The 19,268-nt window shown below is 42.9% G+C and overlaps 1 protein-coding gene across 17 annotated transcripts in view; it reads left to right on the plus strand.

Moving 5' to 3' along the window:
- ZNF532 (zinc finger protein 532) overlaps positions 1-19,268 on the plus strand; it is a 96,421-nt gene that overhangs the window by 12,411 nt on the left and 64,742 nt on the right. The gene's annotated exons all lie outside the window — the stretch shown is intronic.

Consider the following 19,268-nt stretch of genomic DNA (forward strand, 5'->3'; position numbering starts at 1 on the left):
CCTTCGGGGTTAGGAGCATGGAGCTCCAACTGCCTGAGCCACCGGGCTGGCCCAAGTGAGTGGTCTTAACCTACTTTCTGCCGGAGGAATTTGAGGCTCCCCAGTCAGTGGGAGTTGGCATTCATACCTGGGTCTTTTTTACCCCAAAGTATGTTCCTTTTACCATTCTTCCATATAGTAGCCAAACTGTATGAGTGCTTTAGAGTGTAGAAATGGAATCTTTTCCCTACTTTATAATTACTAAAAATCACAAAAACATGTTTAGCTTTCAGTATTTGTTCCATAAGTGCATAGCAAATGCTGATTGAGTAATGCATTGGACTCAGACACTGGAGGTAGGACATTTGGCCAAATGTCTGGAGGAATTCATTGTTCATGCCTCATGTTTATGGTCTCATGGGTGGATGAATATGTGTTTGAGGGCTCTCATGGGTAGGGGTATGCCGTGTGTGTGTGTGTGTGTGTGTGTGTGTGTGTGTGTGTATGTTTGAGTCCCCTCAGGTAGGGATGTATCTTTTTGACAAAATGCACGTCTGGCCAATGTTAATTTTGGGAAAGATAAAACACACAGTTTAGCAGCTGAGTAATATTAATTAATTAGGCTTCCATGGTTTTAATGTAGACGACTCATAGACTGAAAAAACTTGTTTGTTCCTCTAGTCTTGAGCGTTAGGGTATTGTTGACCTCTGTCGGAGTTTCGAATTTAGCTGTAACTTCTTCGGTTACACAGCGCTCTAATTTCAGGTCGTTGAGGATAGGAAAAATTTGTTCTGCATCTCCTGTGCTTCTTAGAAGGCCTTGCTGGCCTGCCTTCCCGCAGGGGGCACTTCAGCTTAAGGTGCTCATTATTCTGTGTGGTTGTTGGCCATTCTGATGGTCTCTGCCTGGTCGGCACGCCTATTTGGGAGCATCGGGAGTGGTGGCTTCATTTCTTCTAGGTCTCTCTCTGCTAGAATCCTCTTGCTGACCTTGTTTTGATGTTAAAATAACTTACTCTAATAAGTATTCACGATATTCCAGGTACTGTGGTAAACACCTACCTGGATTGTTTTATTTAATCCTCATAGTAACTCCATGAGGTAGATGTTTTTTCTGTTTCATACTGGAGAAAACAAGTTTAAAGAAGTGAAGTAACGTGCTTGGAATCTTGTAGCTTTTAAAGGGAAGAGCCAGGACTCATTCGAGTTTGTCTTGCTCCAAAGCCCGTGCTTTTAACCACTGCAGTGTGCTGTGGTTTACAGGTGTCATTTCAATAGCTAATCGGTGGCAAGCTCAAATATCTTTGAGGTTCAAAGCCACTGCTGGGTCAGCCAGTATTTCTCCTATTGTCACAATCCAGGAGGTATTTCTTGCTTGCTCCATGACACTGATGTGGCTATGGCTACCGAAAGTAGGTAAACGTTAAGAGATACCTTGCTCTCTTTTCTGATTTTTCTTCCTGTACCTTATAAATGCGTGCCTACTTGTGTGCATGTGCATTTTACAACACGAATAGCTTCATTTTGACAGGACTCACAGAACCAGCCAAACGAGGGTTTTGCAATCATTTTTATGACATGAAAGTTAAGGCAGAGCCCCTTTAGAAATACTTTCTTATTGCTCTTCCTCCATATTTGGAGATGTGTTCCCTTGGACTGATGCAGAGGCGCCCCCGGGGAGGAGGAACTACCAGGAAACACATGGAGTCAGAGTTGGTTAGAAAAATGGGCAGGAAGCATCTCTGTCACACTCCGCTCCAGAAGACGCTCCTATTTCCTAATACTATCTCCCAATACTTTCTTTTTTCCCCCCCTTTCTTCCACCTTTCCCTTCCCCCCCACTCCAGTTCAAACCATTGTTTCTCATTCTAGCTGTGTAGGACACAGCTCCCTGGCCCATGCTGGTATTATGAGCCTTGCCCCCCTCAACCCCCGGCTGAGACGGTCGGTCGCCAGTCGTCAGTTGCTCACAGCAGCTCACGGCAGCTCTCGCCAGCTGCCGGCTGCTCACGATGGTTGCTGGCCACTCAGGCTGGCCACCAGCTGCTCCTGGCAGCACACGGTAGCCCATGGCAGCACACAGCAGCCTGTGGCAGCTTACACCAAGCTCCCCACCTGCTTAAGGGCTCAGCTCCAGGGAGAGCTGTTGTTCACAATCTCAGCTGTAGAGGGCGCAGCTCACTGGCCCATGTGGGAATCGAACCGGCGACCTCCGCGTTAGGAGCACGGCGTTCCAACCACCTGAGCCACCAGGCTGGGCTGAGAATACTTTCTTAAACCCTGTTTCAAGTGTGTCCCAAAGATGTCTCACCCTGTAAGCTTCCAGCCTCATATAAGCTTGGGTATTGCTCCCAGCCTGGATCCCCGTAATGAAAGTTCACATTGGAAGTTCCGAGCACTTGCAAGCTCAGAGAAGCCTTGAGAAAAGAAAGCTGTGTGTGTGTGTGTGAGTGTGTGTGTGTGTGTGTGTGTGTGTGTGTGTGTGTGTCTGTGTCTGTATCACCCAGCATTTCCCAAATTCCTAGACTGTAGAATCCCTCCTTCTCCCTTTCTGGTGGGAAGTTTAGTGATGGGAGGAGCATTTCTGGGTGAACGTCCAAGCTGTGGGTCGTCTGATGAAATTCATAAAATGTGAGCGAGGACCTTGTGAGGAATACAAAGAGAGCGTCCTCCATTCTCCTCCTTTCAGTGGAACAGAGTGATTGACAAAATGATGTCATTAATTCTCTTCCTCTGGGCTTTTCTGTTTTCTATCTACTCCAGGAAGAGAACTTTTAAATGAGTTTATTTTTATTTTTTTATCTTTTAAACTTTTAAATTTTCTTTTAAGTGTGTTCCAGGACCCATCAACTCAAAGTCAAGTAGCTGTTTCAGTCTAGTTCACAGTGGCCCATGTGGGGATCGAACCGGCAACCTTGTTAAGAGCGGCCTGCCCTAACGAGCTGAGCTGAGCTAACCGGCCGCCCCTAAGTGAGTGCCTGCTAAAGTCAGCAGCCAGTACGCACTCTGTGAATGATACCTTCAGTGATGCTCAGTCAGATTTTAGAGGTGAAAGGACTACACATTTCATCATTCCAAACATGTTTTAAGTGAAGTTGGTATCTGGTGAGAACGTTTAGGGCTTTGGCGATGGCATCATTCTGGAAATACAAAACGAGTTGTGATAACTGTGCAGGGAGCCCGTTTGTCCACACCCTTCCTCAGTAGGTGGGAGAGGAAAGGGGCGGGGCTGAACTGGAGCCTCTTGCCCCCATCTCCACGCTAGGAGAAGGCCTGGGTGTGGATGACTGAGGGGAGCAAGCAGGTTTGTTGTGTTTTTAGGAGGATTAGGTCTCGATGCGAGGAGGACAGGGTGAGCAGGGGAAGTGTCTGTTCACTTAGACCAGGATTTTTCAACCTCAGCACCGCTGACATTTGGGGCTGGCTAATTCTTTGTTGTGGGGGTGTCCAGTGCATTGTAGGATGTTCAGCAGCCCTGGCCTCTATGTTTTTACCAACCCACCAGAGGCCAATAGCATCCCTCACGCCCCATCCAGTTGTGACAGCCAAAAATGTCTCTGGACATTGCTAAGTATCATTGGTGGGGTGGGAGTGGTGGCAGAGGGGCAAAATCGCCCCAGTTGAGAACCACGGGCTTAAAGCCTTGTAGCAAGAACAATCTTCCAAATTTTAGGTTGTGCAATTCTAGAGGAAAGATCTCCCAGGGAAGCAAGCAAGCAAGCATCTATCCTTGACCTGGAAAATCCCCACGAGAAGTAAAGACGAACCTTCAGCTATTCGTTTTCTCTTCCATGTTTTCTCATGCTGGAAGTCACAAAAATGTTGGCAGATATTTTAAATTTAGTATTTCAAACAAAGAAAAATTACTGGTAACATTGGTTAGAAAACATCAAAAATAGAGCTGCTGGTTTGATTGGAGCATTTTAGGTACAAAGGCTTCTGTGCAGGATTTAGGATTCATGTGCAAATATTTAGAAGGCTTATTCAGGTGACAAAGGAAAATTACTTTGAAGTTCCCTTTTCTGTACTCAAAATATAACTTCTAATTTAGAAAATCTATACTTCAAGCTAGAATTGTAGAGATGCTACTAAAACTGTGCTATTTATAAAATGTCAGAAGAATGCTTCTAAAGCCTTTGAGTTTACCTCCTGAAGCAGGAATCCTTTGTTTTTAGTACTTTAATGGATAAGTAAGTGATTTTCTTAGTTTAGAAATATTGGAATTCACCAAACATGCTCCATTAAAACGAAAGAGACAGTTTCTATCCAACAGTGAAGGAATTTAGACATTTTTTTCTTGCTTTCTCATCGCCAAGCTATTTGAATAATCCACTTCAAGCAGAGGCTTTAATGAGTTTTCCTGGAGTTTATTAACAGTGACAGGTTTAGCCCAGACCCTTTCAGTATTTCTCATTGATGAATTAGTAAGTTGCTAGTACAAGGGTCTTTGAGTTAAAAGAATGTATATCCAATGGGAAATAGAGCTCATACAAGGGTACCTTTGCCCGAATTGCCAAGATTGATGAGTTTGACTATCTCTAAGTTTATAGGAAATACACCTCCCACCTATTTCCCTGTAGATACGAGATTTTGAAAATGCACATCTACACTTAGGTGGATGAACTTTGAAGGACATTTTCCCCTTATTAAAATGTTTGATGTGCATCCTAAGCCTTTCTATGAATTTTACATCTATCTGTCTATCTCGACATATAAAAATGCAATTTACTTAAAAAAATTTTAATGTAGTATATATTGTTTTGATGACCTGATTTTTGTTTTCTTTTCACTAATGGTGTATCCTGATTGCTCCCTGTCAGTTTCTATAATAATAGCTCTGCCTTACTTTTAAGGACTGCACTGTAGTCCATAAAAAGTTGTGCCGTGAGCAATGTGAAAGTACTTAACGCCCCTGAACTGTCAAGATGATCAAGATGGTGAATTTTATGTTACGAGTATTTTATTACAATTTTAAAATGAGTGTATAATAATTGATTTATTTATTTCCCTACTGACGGACATTCACATGTTTCCCAGTGTTTTGCTGTATTACAAATAAATTCACCAAACATTTTTATACAGCTGGCCCTCACTTTGGAAGATTTCGTTGTTTTGGTTTAAAACTTTGCCCCCGTGCCCTAGGATCAGTGTGACATGTTGCCCAGATACCGCAAATAGGATCCTTGCCCTTTTTTTTCTTTAGAAGTAACTAAGGAAAGAGCTGATGTTTTCTTTCTGGACTTGAAGGATTGATTAGTTGTGGGGGTGCTGTTGGAAAGAGAGAATCCTGCAGCAATCTCCTTAGCTGAAGGTTTTCTTTTATTAGCTCGCAAACTCAGTGGAAGTCTGGACAAGCCCTGCCCTAAGCACTCTTTTACTGTCACACACTAGATATCTGCAAAGATGGTCAGCCCAGGGAGATTACCTGGTTCCCAGAGGCATTCTTGGAGGTGAAATGAAGGCCACCCCTAGGCAGAGCACACAGCTAGATAACTGGGGTAGGCAGCTTATTCCATAACAGTCGTGTGCTCAGAGGAGGCTCTGGGCTGAACCCAGCCCGCTCTTCAGATCTGTGCGCAAAGGTTTGGTATTCAGTAACTAACTTCTGTGTTTAATTGTTTTAGCTGAGCCATCTTTTGAAATGCTAACCTGAGGGCAGTCCTGCCCTTTAAATTTACATTCTGCTTTCGAAAGAAAAACATGGGGCAGGTATTTCTGGAAGCTTTGTATATTCAGTAAGTAGATACTCCACTGTTCAAGAACCTTAGCACACACAGCAAGTCAGCACAATTCTATTTTTGACTCTGAGCAAGAAAAAGAAAACACTGGTCATGTGGAGTGACTGGAGTTGCTTAATTTGGGTATGTTGGATGCAGGTTTAGTCACAGGGTAATCGAGTACCCTGTGTCTCATGGGTGGGTGAGGTGGTCTGGTGAGAGAAGACGGAGATAAACCGGCTGGTTTGCTGCAGCAACGCGGGACCTGTCACCTTCCTTTGGGGCCTCGACCAAGAACCACAAAGCAAAGCAGAACCCGCAAGCTCGGGTACAGAAGTGTCTGTGTCCTGCGGGGCTAGTCTGTATTGTGAGCTGTGGTGAAAGTGCCCTGTTCCAAATCCAAGTGGCTCTCTGAATGCTGGGGTGAGCTGTGGTTAGTCCCACTTCCTGAGGAAGTGACTGAGGCGGCCAGCTTTGTGAAAGCTGCTTCACCCAGGGAGCCCCACTGGGCCAGAGGAGTCGAAATCGCATGCAAATTGATTTTCCTTTGAGCAGGGGCTTTGGAATTCAAGGAGCCCTCCACAAACGATCTTTTTGTTAGGTTAGTGTTTTGCTTTCAAAAATGATTTCTTACTGCTCTACTATTCTCAGTGCCTTTTGTGGATGTCCTGTACTCCCAGAAATCAGAACCTTGACAGAGAGAACTTTGTCTTCCATAAAGAACTTTCTGGAATTACGCTCTGATCTAGGTTATGAAAGCCTAATGTATTTGAAAGGAATTTAGTCACTTGAATAATAAAACACAATCTTCATGGGATATTTAATATTGAACAAGCAGACTCAGGATAAAACTACTAGCTAGTTCATTAATAGAGGAAAATGTGAAAACTGGGCATTTTGGAACTTGCATGTGATTTTAGCAGACTGCAAATGAAAATCAAATATTAAATCGGTCAGCTCCATGTGAAAGTAAAAGACCACTTTGAACGTACCCTATCATGGCTCGACATCATGTATTTTCTAATTTAGTAAATATGTAATCAAGTATTTTCATCTTGAGTTTCTTCTTTTTAAAAATGAGAATAGATGATTAAAACTTTTCCTGCTCTTTCTCATTTTCGGCATATTTTGGACCATATTTTCTCTTTCCTTCTTCCCAGGCATTTAGATAACATGTAAGAGTTAAAAGCTCTGCAGTGGGCTCCCTGTTTCTGGCTAGCTGCCACCATAAAGAGGGGAGCTTTTTCAGGAGTATACCTTACTTAAATCCATCAGGTTCTTTCTTGAGCCATATAACATGTTCTTCATGTTACTTTTACTTGCCTCTTCACATATATCTTAATTTTTCTGTAAAATCCAGTTATTACGGAAATAGCACTCACATTAACTCGTGTATTCTACTTCAAAGAACATTGTTCCTGAAGTGGAGCAGGTGCTTAAGGAATCCTAAGTAAAATTAAGTAGCGATCCCTGTCAGGGCTTAACTGTCACAGTCTGGTCTTATCCAAGCCTGTGCTGTCCTTCCTTCCACCCAGAGGGCAGTCGCTGTACCTAGGGCTCCCGTTTCCTCCCTGTCCTGAATTGGAAGGGTGGTTATTACCTCCTTCAGGACTTCTGGTTATTTTTTTGGCCTTCATCTGTATGGCGTATCCGCTTGCTAAAATCCCCATGACTGAATTGCACTGTTAAAAGAATTTTTTTCTCTCCCCCCTCCTCTCTTTTTTGAAAAATTTAAAAATGTAATGAAAAGTACGATATGAGTCATATATCAAGTCCTACCTGTGTGCTCGTCAGCCACTATTTCAAATGTGAATGTCGCATTGTATGCATGCTCTGTCCCCTCCCTCTGTTCCCTCCTCCTTTCCCTCCTTCCATCCTCTTCCTCCCCTCAGACCTCTCCCTTCTAGTAAGTAAATGGCTCCTTCCTTCTTTTTTGGAGGAATCTGGGACCCTTATACTAGAAACATTAAAAAAAAATCACCAGGTAAAACATACTATGCTTTATAAGTGGGGTTAAAAAGTTTCTTATACTCGGTTTTGGTCTGTGTTTTTGCATTTATTTTAAGACTTTTTTTTTTATACTTAAACTGAGTATTTATAACAAATTTGACTAACGGTACCTTAGAAAGTTGACTAGCTACCTTATTCTGTCTTTCTGACTAACCATTTTTGTTTTGTTCACCGTTTTCCTTTTCATCCTACCGTATGATATTAGGTGCCAGCCTAAAGCCGGTTGCCCTCTCTCCAGAAGCTTGATGAACTTTTGTGTTCACACTCACCTTGAATTGGGGGAAGTAGTTTATTGTTTAGATAAGATTTCCTTCAGGCTAAGATCCCATAGGAAAATGAAAGTAAAAGAATACTGAAATATCAGGCATATGGATAAATGTAAACCACTTACCCATAGGCAAACCTAGTTTACTATGAAATCAAGAATATGTAGTCTCTTGATGGGTGGAATGACAGAAGTTGTTCTTGGAGACATGTTAAACTTAAGGGTCATAATTCGAGAGCATGAGTCAAGGATTTTAATGTGTGTTTCCCTCATCTTTCATTTTATCACATGAGTTAAAAATATATCTTCAGAATTTTAAAGCAAATGGGTGAAACTCAACACTATGTCTTAAAGGTTATATTTTGAAGTGTTCTTATTTTTGCAAAAATTCTTGAAGAAAGGTCTCGTGGTTTCTTGCTTTGGCAAAATTTCTTTGGAAAATATCAAAATCTAAATTGAGAAGGGTACTCTTGAACAAATGTATGTGTTCAGTGAACATGGACAATTGACCTGCCTGACATGATGGAAACAGGCATAGACATAAAAAGATGTCTGTGATATACTGTTGAATGTAAAAAAGTATTATGTTAAAATTATACATGTGTATATGTATGTATGCTTACATATGCATTTAGAAGTCTATATCCCAAATGTTATCAGAACTTATCTCCGATGAGTGGACCTTCTGGAGACTGACTTTCTTTCTGTTGCTTATGCTTCTAGGTTTTAGAGTATTGACCAAGAGCATATACTACTCTTATAATGAAACTTTTAAAAATCCAGGAATGAAAGAGGAGTATTTTGAATAGATGACAATCTGTTGAATAAATAAAGCTCTTTTCAAAGGTGCTACCTGGGCATTCAAGTTCAGAATGATTCTAATAGAGTATGCAGTGTTCACACAGAGATTTTGGTTGTACTGGCTAGAAGGTCCCTGAATGGGGGTGTGAAATAGACAAAGAGGTGGGGTGCCATTCCTGCAGCAGAATTCATACAAAAGAATGCAAGATTCTGCTGCTGGTGGATGAAATGATGGGGTTCTTGACCTATAATTTGTGTAGTGCTCATACACAGAATCTTGAGTCATGCTTGCCAATAAACTGAGAGCAAGTTGGTTATTCCAGGTTATCAAATCAGCAATTCTTATTTGTACTTCAAGAAAAAAAAATAATTAGAAGTTTCTGTGAGTTACTGAATCTTCCTATTATTGAGTAAGTTAGTGGTTAACTTTTAGAATTCGGAAGCTGTATGCATTTTTATTTAATATATTAATATATTAGAACTGTTCGCAGACCTAGCTTACCTGTGAAACGGTTGGCTTTAATATTTTATTTATGTGCAACGGGTTTGGCTTGTGCTTCTCATGTGTGTAAGCTAGAGAGAGCAGTGATTGTGTGGCGTAGAATGGTGGCACATTTTTACTTAACCACGGATCAGCTGAGTGGTTCCAGAATATTCGGATCCTTCTGGAAAGCCCCCCAAATGTCCACTGGGTTTATTGTGGCTTTTTCCTTGTCCTGTATTTACTGTCTTTGGCAGTGAGATAGAAGAACCATTTCCTCTGGTTTCAACTTAGAGAAGACATCCGTCATAGCCCATCCACTTAGAGAAGAGATGCTCCATAGCCCATCTCTGTCTTGCCTAGTACCTTTTGCTGTCATTTTTCTTGTTCTCATAGCCCATCATTTGTCTGATCATTCTCAGCACTTTTGTTAAAGAAGCATAAATATGTGGTTTTCAGCACAGAAAGCCTTTCCTCTGTTTAGAAAGGGAAACAAAATAAGAGAAGATAATATTATTATCAAATCCAACAAACCATGGCTGGTTCTGGGTATTAATTTGCGAGGCTTTAAGACTATCGACCTCCTTATTCTTCCCTAAGGAATTAATTAATCATTTGCCTTTTCTGCAGTTTTGATCTTCGTCTTACCCACTTCATTTCCAGTAGATTTGAAGTCTTCCTCAATTGTCAGGTACTCCTTGGTGTTTTATGAACGGAAGTAACTTGTCAACTTTTTCTAGCTATTTTGGCAGTTTTGTCTAGGTTAATTATGCCCTTCCAAGAATCTTTTATAAGTTGATGTTCATTAAGGTTTTGGGGGCTATCGGAATCATGAGAGAGATGCATTGTGGGACTTGGAGAAACATTAACATCTCACAGGAAAAGCCCAAAGAAATGGTGCCCAGACGTTCCCCACATCCCTGTGGCACGGGGCCAGCAGACAGAGGCTCTCATTGGGTTTTCTGTGTAAATTGTCACTAAAGATAGACCCAAATTGGACTGCCCCAGTTTGCTTAGCTGACAGCACCCCAATCCTAGCCTGTATTGGTGGCCTCTTACAGAGGAGTAAGAATCTTCTGGATGCCCAGCCACCTCTGCTCTGTGTGGTGGTTGGTGTCTCCTTGTCGGCTGCAAACGAGTAGAATCATTTTTTAACATGGTATTTTCCAAAAGGCACGTAGCGCCAACTAACCTGTCTCAAAAGGCATCGTAGTGGGAGTATTTGAATCGTAGAAATGAGTAGACAATCAGGGTTCCCCAGCCCTCAGACTGCTGGTTCTTAAAGATTCCTAACACTGCTGATACTTGCCAGCCATTTCCCTCAAGATGTTGCGAAAGGGTACCAGACATTAGAATACATAAATGCGGAAAAGACCGAGATAAATTGGACAGGTTGAAGCCAGTGGAGATTAATCCGAGAGGTGTTTTCAGGAGGCTTTGAATGGGAAGAAGATAGAGTAGGCTGAGGAGTAGAGCATGTGAAGACAAACCAGCAAAAGAACAAGTTGGGAGACAAGGTCCCATCCCTGTGTGACCTTACATCTGAAAATGGGCAGCCTCGTTAGCTAGAGACATCAAAGGCTGTGTGGACTACATTCTTCAGAGGCCGTGGTTTTGTTCTGGGGTCAAGTCTTAGGTTGCAAGCCTTTTCTTTCTGTACCCCCCACCCCTTTTGAACAGAAACACAAAAAATTCTCTCTGGGTTGGAATTTCTCATTAATATTGGTCCTGGTCTAAGGGGGACTTCTTATTAACATTTCATTATGTGTGCTATTAGATTTGGTAAGTTTAATGGGACAGTTCAACTGTTTCTAAATTAAATAATTTTATTTAAAAGCTGTGTACTTTTCTGGAATAGAGATAATTGAAAAGTAGTTTGATACTGAAAGTTTTTCTTCTCCATCCTGTTTTTTTCTTCCTTTTATTTTTAACTCTCACTGAGTAAGGGTCTTCGAAATGCATTGAGGTTGGGGAAAAGAGACCTAAAAAAGAAAAATACATTTAAAAGTTCTTCTGAATATTCACGAAACCTAATTTTGCAATAAAGAAATGACTGTGTCTGGGTTTTCAGTTATGTAACATTTTTTTGACAAATAATGGGATTTGCTGTATTTCACTGTAAACAATTTTGGACCACAGTAAATGCAGTAACGCCCTAAGGGTTACAATTAGTGAACTCTTTTCTTACTGTGACAGATTTTCATTTGCATTAGGAAAAGCCATGAGTGTGTTTTACGCGTTTTTGAAGAAATGAGGCTTGAGGAGCTGAGTGATTTTTAAGTTGTTTACATTGAGGAAATAGATGTGTAGTTAAGATGGTTACTTATCTATTTTTAACAATTTTAATTTTTTGTTAAAGTAATACATGTACATAGATTAAAAAAAAACACACAGTAGTTTCCAGTCCTCATTCCTGTAGGCAGTTAATTTCAACTCTTTGATCTGTTCTTCTGTGATTGACTTTCATATTTCTAAGAAATATATTTACTCTGCTAAATTTGGACTTCTTCATCTGAGCTATTGCCTCCCGACTGTCTATTCTGATAGAGGTTGTGAGCCTGGGGTGTGGAGGCAGAAGGTCAGTTCTGTTCCATCTTCCACCATTTACTTGCCATATGTCCTTGAACAAGATACTTAAACTTTCTCTCCCTAACATATAAAATAATGACGATGATGGTGGCGATGGCGACGGTTCCCAGGCCTGCTCTTTATGTTGCAGGGCTTGGGGGCAAGAGTACAAATGGAGACCAGATGGCTAAATATTTAAAAGGTATAATGAAATATTTAAACGATAATATTTAAATATTTAAAAGGTATATACCATATGGCTAAATATTTAAAAGGTTTAAATCAAGCTGTATCTATGTCCTGGACCTTGTTCCCACTCAGGGCCTTGCCTACCCCTTAGGCGCCCCTCTCTTTTTTATTTTTATTGGTGGATATTGGGGAACAGTGTGTTTTCCAGGATGTCAAGTCGTTGTTTTTTCAATCTAGTTGTGGGGGTCACAGCTCAGCTCCAAGGCAAGTTGTTGTTTGCAATCTAGTCGTGGAGGGTGCAGCTCACTGGCCCATGTGGGACTTCAACCAGCGACCTTGGTGTTATGAGCACCTTGCTCTAACCACTGAGCAAAACAGCCTCCCACTGGCGACCCAGCTCCACGCTCAAGCTGTTGCTACTCACTGGTCCATATGGGAATAAAACTGGCGACCTTGGTGTTATGAGCACCGCGCTCTAACCACGGAGCCAACCCGTCGCCCACCGGTGGCCCATCTCCAAGCTCAAGCTGTTGTGGAGGGCGCCATTCACTGGCCCATGTGGGAATCGAACTGGCAACCTTGTTAAGAGCTTGCGCTCTAAGCACTGACCTGTCCGGCCACCCCCTCAGGCGTCTCTCTTAAAACCCAAAGTCTGAAGACTCTCTCACCCTTGGACCAACCCTGTGAATTGAGTGACAGCAGGAACCCAGTCCAGATGGAAGCTGGGCCTGTACCCACCGAACCCAGCTGCAGGCTGAGCAGCTCAGCGTTCCCATGGAGTCTAGATGGGTGGATTCTCCATCATGGAAAATTTTCTTGAACGTCGTCCACACCTAACTTTTCTGAAGATTTCCAGGCACTTGTGAGCACCTCCCCAAACCTGTACCATCTGTGCAGCGGGAATCGGGAAGCTCTGGCACCCCGGGGTAGAGGCTGTGATCCGCACACACACACCACCTTCCCCCTTCCTGTCTCTTTCCCGTAATTCCCATTCACTCAGCCAGTTTCCAAAATTAAACAAAACTTCCTTGTGAGATCGAAAAGAAAAAAAAAACGACTGCGCGTTAGTCCTCTAGACAAATGGGTTGTCTAAATCCCAGGCTCGGGGAGGCTCCTTCTGTCTGGAAGCAGAGGCACCGAGTGTCCCTTTGGCTGTTGTGTGATTTAACGAGTTAACACATGCAAAGCTCTTCAGGCAGTGCCTGGGCACAGTGAGCCTGCGCCCTGGTTGGTTGCTGCACTCCTTACATTTTTGGTGGTCTATAATTCTGCTATGGTGTGGACTTTTTTCATTTGATGTGCTGGGCTGTCAGAGGTAGAGGGTAGCCAGATTTAGCAAACAAAAAATTCAAGATACCCAGATACACAATGGCACAGACTTACACTAAAAGATTAATCATTGTTTACCTGAAATTCAAATTTAAGTGTCATCCTGTGTTTTATCTGGCAGCCCTGTGAGGGCCCTTTCAATCCAAGATTTGGCTCCTTTAGTCTTACGAGACAGTCCTGTATTTTTCTTTGATAATATCCTTTCTGAAACATTCTAATTAGTCAGATGTTGGACTAACTGGATTGCACTTTTAATTTTCATACCGTTTCACTCCTATTGTATGGATCTCTTTTCTAGTGCTGCTTTATGGGGGATGTCCTTGGCTTTATTATTTTTTTTAGCCTGTTTTATCTTTCATTTGAATTACTAATATTTATTTCTAAAAGTTCCTTCTTGTCCTTTGGGTGCTTCTTCATAACTTCCTGTTCTTTTTTCTCTGAGGACACTAATTATATGTATATATATTCTTCTGCTCTTTGCGGCAGCCCTGTCCTCTGTTGTTTTATTTTCTGGTTTATTTTGGTCTCTTTGTTGGAGGCTTTCCCACAGGTCTGGCAATCTTATTTCAGGATGACGCTGTGGAAAACTGGTTGGAAGCTCTGCCTGCACAGGTGAGCTCTAGCTGTTGAGGGGGGCTTTTCTGGGATTATTCATGGAGCGGGGTTCTTCACTGAAGGATCCCACAGTCAGCATCTGGAGCGTTCTTTTCTTAGGAGACCCATCCCTTTTCCTGCCTGGGGAATAATCTTGGCTTGTGGCCTTCGGGGTGGAACAAATGGAAGGGCAGGCTTTCTGTTTCATACCTCCCTGTTGGGCTCTGAACCCCAAGCCTCATGGCTTGGATAATCCAGAGAATCGTCCTCTTGCTCTTCTCTAGCTGTCCCAGGCTGCAGAGGGTCAGGGGATCACACAAGGGCTTTGTGTACTAACTTCCATTCATCCGTGTTTCCAGCCCCACCTCACTTCCTTTTAACAGGCCTGAGCTTCTTTGAAGTTTGCTAGGACTAACCGTCCTCCATCTCTGCGGCTGCCTCCTGCAAGACCTTGGGACGTAACGAACTTCTCAACTCTGCTGAGCTAGCTGCCACTCTTCCTTTTCCCAAAGCTTTATTGGTGACTTACATGGCATTGAATCCATTCTCACTGTCTTGTCCTTTGGGCATATAGCACTTTTTTTCATAACCTTATTGAGATAAAAGTCACATACGAAGCATTTCACCCCATTTGTAGCGTACAGTTCCATGGTTTTTAGTCTAGTCACAGAGTTGCATAATCAGCTCCACTGCCAATTTTAGGACCTTTTCATGACCTTAGAAAGAAACCCTATAACTTTCAGTCATCAATCTCAGTTCTCCCAGCCCCCCAGCCCTAAGCAACCACAAATCTTTCTGTCTCTACATATTTGCCTATTTTTATCTTTTTACAAGTACTTTTAATGTTGTCTTTGTGGAATTTCAGGAGGTACGGGGTAAAGAGGCTCATGAAGTCAGTCAGCGTCCTTTCATGGAAGTTTTTGCCATAAAATAGTAAAACACTAAAAAACGTCCTGCCTGTGTCTCTACTTCTGTATTCTCAGGATTGACTAAAGTTAAAGTACCTTCTGGCAGACAAGGGAATTTTCCTCCAACCCTCCCCCCTCATTTCCTTGCTTAATGCCTTGGGTCGACCTGAACTGATCATTGCCAAGCCAAAAATCAGTGGTCCTCATGACCTCCTGGCTTCTAGCAATTTCCAGGTGTCTGAAGAGTGGTTGTACAGGGGAGTTGGCTTGGGAGCTAGGACGTCTCCCTTTGACTCCAGGCCCGCAGGGATCTTGGGAGTTGAGGAAGTGGAGGCTGTGTGCTGTGTGAAAGGAGACGTAGCTTTCCGTCATAATTCTAACTCTTAGGCGTTTACGATTTAGTCAATACCTGCTCTTTGGAGAGCATTTTTGAAGTGGACTTTGGGGCTCTGACTGATGCAGTCAGGGAAAGAAGACAAACAAACAATAGCACCTGTTATAAAGGGTGACAAGTACACCTGCACAGTTCGCATGGCGTCACAGTTCGCATGGCCCTAGGGACAGTTCTGAATGGACGTTAACCACTCTTGGGGCTGCTGCTGGGGAGCCCTGTCCCCTGTCTCTTCTGGACCTTTAGGATGCTGTATTGGCTCCGCACCCCTGCCTCGCAGCCAGCCGGCCTATGGCCTCTCCTTTCCCACCTCCAGGGCTGCCTCCCTTCCTCTTCCCTGAAGAAAGGGCCGCTGCTCACCTTTCTAGAGAAATAGATGGCTATGGGTAAACAACGACAGCATGATAAGGACTTAGCCCACGTTTGCTTTGACTTTTCTCCAAGTTGTCTCTCCATTCCTGTTTTTCTCTAGTTCCCTTTGGCTTGGGAATTGGGGCTGCTTACGCTGCTGCTCAGCCGCCTGTGGGGTCCAGCCTGTGAGCCTGGGCCATGTGTAGCTGTCAGTCCGTGGGAGAACATGGTGAGGAGGTGGGGAGGGCCGGGATTAGGCAAAGAGCGCTGGAGAGTACAGCCAGTCCTTGGTTAGGCTTCACTGGGAGGCAGAGTCTTTGAAATTAAGAGAAAGGCTCATAGGACAGTCAGGGAGACATTGAGGTATTTTGTTTCGTGAGTTGAAATTTTGCTGCCCTTTAAGAGGAAGCTGCATTCCTTTCCATGTGTGAACTCCAGGCGACCCTACCCATGCCTGGTGCCTAGAGGAGCTCTGGAGCCTCAGCCACGTGAGGGACAAGGCCGTACATTTAGAAATGAGGTGTAATAAGGAACCGGTACCATCACCCTGGAAATAACCCAAGAATGCTCTTTTCCTTCAGTCAGACCCTCGTCACCTCAAAACTACGTCACTCTGTTTTTTTGGTGTTAATTCACTTTGTTTTTTAAATTGATTTTCCAATATAGTTGACATACAATGTTATGTTCCAGGTGTACAACATAGTGACCAGACGTTTACATAATTTACGAAATGATCACCCGGCTAAGTCTGGCACCCCCATCTGACACCATACGTCATTATCAGAATATTATTGACTACGTTCCCTATGCTGTACGTGACATCCCCGTGACTTTATACAACTGGCAATTTGTACTTCTCAATCCCTGGCCCCTTCTTCACCCGTCTCCCTTCAGAGGAACCTGAGGAATGGGTTCTTCACACTCGGCTGATGGAGGGGGCGGTGGGGGCGGGTGGTGTGTGTGTGTGATTCGAGGTCAGGAAATGGTATGGCCCAAGAAGAAACGTGCGTCTGCAAACAATACTTGTGGGCTGCAGAGAAACAGTGGCTGGATTCCAGTTGGTGTCAGGCCAAAGAGCTTGGACTTAATTTGAAAGGTGATTCGAGGATTTTTAGTGGAGAGAGTGATAGATATGATTAAAATGGAGTTTTAGAAAGGTTAATGTGGGAATTCTGAATGAGAGGATGGAGGAATGGAGAACAGGGTATAATATCTGTCTAGGTGTAAGATGACATGGTCCAAAACTAAAGGCCTGACAGGGGTTAAAAGAGGATAGACATAAAATACATTGCCAAGGAAAATGGACAGGACTTAGTAAAAGAAGAGCTGCAGGTGAAAGTCTTACTTTGAGTGATGAGAGAATCACAGGATAGAAAGAGGGGAGTCCATTCTTACAGGAGTAGATGGCGACTTCAGCTGAAGGTGTTTGAAATGATTGTGGGATATCTGGTTGTAAATATTCCCCAGGCACCTTAGTTAGATATTTTAGGAAAAAACACAATTTGATTTGAACCTCTCTGAAGCAAGTGACTGTTGTTAAGACGTGTGGGTGTTTAGTGTGTGTGTATATATTTTCATTCAGAAGTCTGAAGTCTACATCTTGAATAATATGTGTATTTACAAATTGCCCTTTACAGATTTTAAAGAAATTTTCAGCCTACATTTGGGGACAGCTCAACTAATTGTTTTTTATTCCTTAGCATGTCTTCACTTGGTAATACTAGGTAGCATTATTGCTTTTGTTATTTTGTATACTTTTCATATAAAAATTAAATGTGTATAGTTAAGATGGTAAGTTTTATATGTGTATTTTACCACAATTTAAAAAAGTAAAATGGTGTGTCTTGCTCTGTTTTCCTGTGTGTGGGCCATTGATTACATTGGCTTTGTGATGTTATGTGGATTTTAGAATACTTGTATGATTGGGAAATTATACAGGGAAACAGTAGTTTCCAGTATGGCTGCTGATTTTTGGAATGGCAAAACCCAGTTACATTGCTGTCGTGGAAGGACGGACTGGCCGTGTTAGGAGGTACCTGAAGGATGGTGAGAGAGGTTAGCGATTCATTTTCTTCCATGTGTCCCATACAACCAAATCTTTAGGATGGACCTAATTTTTAGAGGCTGTTGTTTTACATATTAAACAATCAGTAATGCAATCGTCCTGTTGCTTACCGTTGGGCAGAAAGAGAAACCACATAATCATGTATCATCTCTGGCCATAGGCTGGGGCTGGCTGTGGTTGCTGAAGACGCTGGCAGTCAGGTTGTGACTCCAGAAAGCATGCAGAAAGCAAACTTTTGGATATTCTGTTTCTAGGAAACTTTGGTTTAAAGGTTGCTAAGTCGTTTGCTTTAGTCAGTGGCTGACCTTAAGGCAGCTTAATGAGAAGAGGATAAAATGGAGAATGAATCTCCACATATACAGAGCTGTTATTTAAACATTTTAGGAATTATTTCTTGTTTATAGTGCCATTTGCGAACATTCTTTGGAAGTAAAGAGATTGTAGTACCCACCTGCTTGTCTCAACTCCCCTCTTTGCATTTTAATACTCCTCCACTCTCTTAGCTATTCATTACCTGTCTTACTTTTTAAAAAAACCTAAGTCCATGGTTTACTTAGATGTCCTCAGTTTTCACCTAATGGCCTTTTTCTGTCCCAGGATGCCACCCAGGGTATTGTCATATTTAGTCCATGTCTCCCGAGGCTTCTCTTGGCTGGGACAGTTTCTTAGACTTCCCTTGTTTTTTATGACCTTGTCAGTTTTGAGGAATACTGGTCAGGTATTTTGTCCCTGAATGTCCCTCAGTTGTGATTTGTCGGATGTTTTTCTCCTGGGTAGGCTGGGGTAAGATGTTTCTGGGATAACCTGCTGTTCTACCGTCGCATCGAGGGAACATACCATCCATAGGACTTACCACGGTTGATGTTGACCTTGCTCACCTGGTTGCTGTTGTGTCTGTCAGGCTTCTCTACTGTAAAGTCACTCTTCTCTCTCCCCTTTCCATACTGTCCTCTTTGGGAGGAAGTCACCAAGGAGTGGGAGTTACTCGTTCCCTCCATAAGGGCGGGGCTCTTACATAAGCTACTTGGAATCCTGTGCAGACTGGCCTGCTCTTCCCCACTTAGTCAATCATTTCAGTCGTTTATATCAATAAGCACTTGTGGACATGTATTCCGTACTTTGGATTATAATCCAGTGCTGCTTTATTTGCTGCTCAGTTGTACCAGCTGTGGCCGTTGAGAGCTCTTTCTCTTGACCTTTCTGTCCCCTTGACTTGCCCCTGTCAGTGTTTTGTGTTTTGCAGCACTTTCTTCTTTTCTGGCATCGCAAGGTGCTCCAGGCTCATTTTGGGTTTTTCCTGCCCAATCCCAGAACCAGCCATTTCTCCAGGAGCCCCGGTGCCTTTTAGTGGACAGCGGTGCTCAAAGTGAAGACCTGGGTGCTGGACATGTACCTCACTCTTTGGCCTTTGCAGCTTGGGTCTCTACACCCGTCCTGCGTTCACCTTTCTCATGCCTCACCTTCTTCTTCTTCCTGTCTGCTCTTTCCACAAGACTGCCCAGATTTGGTTTTTAGAGCGGTCAGGTGTTTAGACACTAGCTGAATACAGAATTGTTCTTCCTTGGATGGGGAATTAAGCTGCTTTTTTATGTGGTTTGACTTCCGAGTATTGGCGCTACG

The sequence above is a fragment of the Rhinolophus ferrumequinum genome, chromosome 19, assembly GCF_004115265.2.
Source record: "Rhinolophus ferrumequinum isolate MPI-CBG mRhiFer1 chromosome 19, mRhiFer1_v1.p, whole genome shotgun sequence".
Lineage (NCBI taxonomy): Eukaryota > Metazoa > Chordata > Mammalia > Chiroptera > Rhinolophidae > Rhinolophus > Rhinolophus ferrumequinum.